The sequence below is a fragment of the Condylura cristata genome, unplaced genomic scaffold (genome assembly GCF_000260355.1).
Source record: "Condylura cristata isolate star-nosed mole 26May11 unplaced genomic scaffold, ConCri1.0 scaffold00023, whole genome shotgun sequence".
Classification (NCBI taxonomy): Eukaryota; Metazoa; Chordata; class Mammalia; order Eulipotyphla; family Talpidae; genus Condylura; species Condylura cristata.
Window position 1 is genome coordinate 1,477,722 of NW_004567124.1, and position 5,712 is coordinate 1,483,433.

Consider the following 5,712-nt stretch of genomic DNA (forward strand, 5'->3'; position numbering starts at 1 on the left):
TGGTATGTCTGAGCACACATCTGTGACTGGCTAGAATAGTTTTTTTTCTTTCTTCTGTAAAAATATTAAATATTTCGAACATGTTAGCATTAACTAAATTGCTCAAAAACTAGCCAGTGAGGCTATTCAAAATGCTATTTGAAAAATAATTTTTGATATTTGGAGAAATTTTATTGTTAAATCACCAGCAACAATATTTCAGAATTGATAGTTAGACTGGGATTTCTTGAAACCCTAACATGTTGAAAAATATTTACATTTTTAATTGTTAAATCTTTTTTTTTTAAAGATTTATTTATTTGCTCATACAGAACTGGGGTGCAGGCCAGAGGTGCAGGGGCAGTGAGAGGATTCACCAGAGACAGAGTGGGGAGCAGGATAGGTAGACTGATGAAATACACTGCTGAGGGGGGCAGCGGGCGGGTCAGGAAAGGTCTGCTGCGCCATGTGGATCACCTCTGGGGCAGGAGGGGATCGAACTCATGCTGAAGTGGCTTTAGCTTCTTAGTGCTGTGCTTTAACCGGCTATGCCACTAGGGAAGGCCACTGTTAAATCTTTTTAAAAAAGAAGAAAGGAATACAATAATCAGCAAAAGCCCATCACCAAGCTTGGACAATTAGCAAGACATAGGTCAAGCTTGTTTTGTTTGTTCCTTCTTCCTCCCTCTCTCCTGGGTTAATTTGAACAAATTTTAAGATATTATACTACTTCAGCCTCAACTTAAGTGTGTATGTATAAAAGGTAAGGTCTTTAAAAATATAACTATAGTATTGTTATCTTGCCTAAAAAAACAGTAACTTCTCCAAATGATCAGCTAGTCAATATTTAAAGTCCCCTTTCCACCATGTTGTTTCCTAGTACCATTTGTTTATTTTGATAATGATCCAAACTGGGTTTTGTAGTTGGTTGACACATTGAGTCTTTATGTCTGTATCTCTATGACCTTTTGTAATCTATAGGTAGCCCTTCCATATCTTTTTTCCCCTTGCAGTTTATTTATTGAAGAAACTGGGTTATTTGTTCCTATATCATTTCACAGTTAGTTGATGTTGTTTAAAATGTTCTTATGACTCCTGCATTTCCAGAAATCAGGAGTTGGAAGTAGAGGTTGGTCAGATTCAAGAGGTACTGAGTTCTTCAGGAAGCACATAATGTTTGATTATTTCTGTTCGGGGAAATGTTAGCAAATGTTGATGATTATTTCATTTTGACCTTTTATTTCCTTAGGGATTGCAAAATGGACATTATTCTTATTCTACTCCTCTTTTGTCACTGATTAGCTTGAATATTTCTATAAAAAGAAAAGTTCTCTCTTCAACTATTTGTCTTGAGATAGATCTAGTACTAGAAAAGCAGGGCAAATACTTAACTCTTTCTTTAAACAACTTGTAAGTTGTTTAAAGAATGAGATGTGTTCCTACTGGCACCAGAGGTGACCAATGAGTCATTTTTGTATTATGATGTTCTAAGTATATCTGATGTGTCTCCGTGCATTTATAGACTTTACTCTTCTTGAGGCTCACATTAGCACATCTTTGACTCCTGAGTCCTTGTGCCATGACCTCAGTCTTTGATGATTTCTTTATTTTCTGGAATGACAGCATGTTTCAGATTCATCTTTGTATTTCCTGCCCCAGATCTGGAATCAGCCATTTCTCCAAGGAATACTACTTCCTTTTTTTTTTTTTAAATGTCTTTTTTTTTTAAAGATTTATTTATTTATTTATTTGTACAGAACTAGTGTACAAGCTAGAGGTGCAGGGGTGGTGAGAGGATTCACCAGAGACAGAGGGAGGGAGCAGAACAACAGATCAGCGAAGCATACTCCTGAGGGGAGCAGAGGGTGGGTCAGGAGAGGTCTGGCACTCCACGTGGTCACCTCCGGATCGAACTCCTGCTGAAGCGGCTTTAGCTTCTTAGTGCTGTGCTTGAGCCCGCTGCACCACCAGGGAGGGCCTGGAATACTACTTCCTTTTAGTGAGAAATAGAATTTACAAACCAATAGTCTAAATACCAAGGGTGTTCATAGCTAGCTGAGCATTTATTTGTTTTGAAAGTAATTAGTTTTGGAATTATATTTTAAATGGATTTAAATAACTCAATTGAATTAAAGCTATAGTTGCTATAATATGAGGAGTTATAGCCTACATTAAAAACCTAATAAAAGTGGATTTCTCTCATTCCATGTCCCTTTGTTCAGACACAACTTTGCCTAAAATTCTGGGAGTTCACAAACCTACTGTGCAAACTTTGCTTTGGCTCCAGAGGGATGTGATTGACATAGATGGTCAAATGAGGTCCATAATGACAGAGGCAGACCTGGGAGGAAGCGGAATAACCAAATGACCTCACATAGAAGCAGTGGATGGGAATGGTGAGTCCTGCAATGTCAGACAGAGGAGAACAGAGGGTCAGAGGGTAGGGGTGGTTTTAGCACAGATTTTACACAAGAGATATAGTTTCATCAAAGAAAGACCATGATGACAAAGATTTGTTTGGTGGTGAAGGGTCACTAGGTAAAACAAAGTTCATTTGAGTGTTGGAAAGAACTTCTGTTTTTAAAAATATTCCTTTTCTAATATTTTGGAAAGAACTTTCCAATAATCAGGACTTCAGTGACATACCTACCCAATGATGTTCACTTCACAGGCCCACATTTTGAAATTCCTCATACCTAATTGCAGCTCCACCTTTTTTTCACCCACTCAGGTATTTATTTCTTATACTGAATTGCTTGACATGGATAACAATGAATACATTTTCCCCTCTTTTAAGACATTCTCAAATATGTAGTCACTATGCTATAATAGAAAGAGCCTGAGCTTTCAGAAAGACCTAGATTCACAAGTTACTGCTGAGTAACTATTGACTGTGTCTCTCTTTCTTCATCTATCAAAATCACACCTGCCTCACTTCAAAGCTCTCAGGCTGTATGATGCCTAGTATAAGCAGCTGCTCACCAAAAGTTATCCCCTGCAGTGCCTCAAGCTTTGAGAATCTGAGATGAGACTCAGGCTCTCTGTGATAATTCAGGCCCAATTTACCATTTTTTCAAGGTGTGACGCTAATTTAAAAAAATAAGCTTAATATTGGGGAATTTATAGACTTACATGCAATTGTATGAAATAATGCAGAAATTTCATATAGTCCATTTCTTTCAGTGATAACATCCGGCATAACCATAATACAACATCACAACCAGAAAATCTACTTTGATATAATCTATTGACCTCATTCAGATTTCACTAGTTTTACATGCACATACACACTGTCCCTGTGTGTGTTTAGTTTGTGCAACTTTATTACATGTGTGGATTTGGTAAAGTTCACTTTAAAAATCACGGTGTCTTTTTTCCCCTGTTGGATTCTGAATGTTTCCACTGAAGAATGTGGCTCTAGAAACTTGGAATTTCAGACTGTCTATTTTTGCTGTGCCATTAGAACAGTTTTCTCTTCCCTGTCTTTTCCTTCTCCTTCCTCCTTAGTCTATGAATTGAGTTTGGCTCTCTGACCATGTAATTTAGGCAAAGTATATAGAAAAGGTATAAATCAGATTTTTAAAAATACCTAAAATACAAACTATTGTAATTAATTATTATGGTTAGAATTTTGATGAGCAACCTTCCCACATATATTTTATTATACACTCTATACTGTATCATGTTTTTTCCAGTGTTACATGATATTATCCTTTCATGTTTTTAAATTAATGATTTTCTTATTATTACTTACTTTTTTTCTCCTTTTTTTGCACAGAAGAACTGGAGTATAGGCCAGAGGTGCTAAGGGGAAGGTGGTTGGGCAAGACAGGAGAGGTCTGATGCACCACATATGGGTTAGCTCCCTGGGGGGGATCGAACCCAGGCTATAGCAGTGACAGCAATGAAACTCAACTCATAGGCCACCAGGGAGGCATTATCCTTTCATGTTAATACAGTTATTTTAAACAAGCTTTAATAATAACTTGATAAATATTTTAATTGTTATATAGTCATCCAGGCTATGAATAAACCATAATTTGTTGATACCCTACCTGGTACCCTTCAATGAACATTCTCATACGTGTAAATTTGTTTCCAGTTATTTCCTAAGAATAAAATGTTAGCAGTGGAATTTTGGGGCTTGATGTATGTAGGTACCTTTTGTCATGCTGCCTCACTACAGCCACTTGGGAAACTGCCCTTTTACCAATGTTTATCAACAGTAGATATTCTTAAGTTTCTAAGCCTTTGAAATGTAAGAAGTAAAAGAAGATATAATTTTTACTATTTGTTTTATTTTCAAATAGCTGCATTGTTTTCACTGATTTTAAAGGTATTACATGTGTTCATACATTGAAATAAAATAGAAAGTATAGAATGAAAAATCACCCCATAATTCTCCCCCCATATATAATCAGTGTTTGGGGAATATATAGAATCGTTTAATTTCATAAGTGGATTATATTTTACCAATCTGTACCTACTGTTCACTACTAAATAGATTCTGGATTTTTTTCTATATTAGCACACATAGCTATACCCATTCTTTTAGCCAGTTGTATAGGAATCCATTATTTTGATTAAACACACATTTAGAGTTTCTACTTTCTTTCTATGATTTTAACCATATAAATATAAATTTTTATCTCCTTGTCCATTTATTTTCTTATTTTTAAGTTTTGGGGAGTTGTTGGATCAAAGGATTTGCATTTCTTAAAGGATATGATATATATCAGCAAGGCAATTCTGTTTTCATTCTGATCAAGGATAGTAACACTTATTTTCCACATCTGTGGTAATACGGATAATAATTTCTAAGTGTTTACCAACAAGATAGGTAAGGTAGATATTCTTTTGTGACTTGCCTGTTAATATTCGTTACCTACTTTTCTATTAGACTATTCACTTTTATTGACTCAATAAGGTAATGTTAAAAATACCAAACCTCTATAGTTTAAAATTTCATGTACCAAAGATTTTACCTTTTTTCTTCTCACTCTAGAACAGAGTTTTTAATCTCTCCATTTATTCAAGTAGTCTTTATTTCATTTTTAAAATGTCTGTGTTTTTCTTGTCATAGAGTTTCTGCCTTTTAAAATTTCACTCTTGGATATTTTTATTTGTTGTTGCCACATGAATAGAATGCTTATCCCAAAAATATTTTCTACCTATTTATTGCAAGTATACAGAGGAACTATTGATTTTTTTACGGTCATTCCAAAGCCACTATAATAATTACTAATTCTATTAGCGTTCATTATGTATCTTTCCCCATCACAGGTCTGCCCAACCCAGTGCCCAAATAAATATCTGGGCTGCTTTCTTCTGGTTTGCAACTGGCCATGTGTGCTCCTGTGGTTTATCTCACCATATTTCAAATAATAGTCATTTCATTTTTAGTGCCTCAAACTTTTATTTTTCTCTCCTTTGAGCAATGTCTAGAACTTTCAGTACAATGGTGAAACAATGGTGGGGGAGCAGGCATTACTAGGGGGTTCTCAGCAGTTAGCCAACGTGGGAAAAGTTCCAGCACCCAGCCTGATCCTTGAGACTAGGTTATCGCTCAGGAATCTGAACTTTTAGTCGGAGCACAGCCTGGGTAGCCGAGGTGGCTTCACTAGGACCCTGCTTACAGTGTCTCAAATCGTGCCAGAGGCGGGTAGGTTGGGGGGTGGTGCTTTTCCGGGAAGCCAGGAGATGCGGTAGCAACAGCTGCGCTTCCAACAGGCC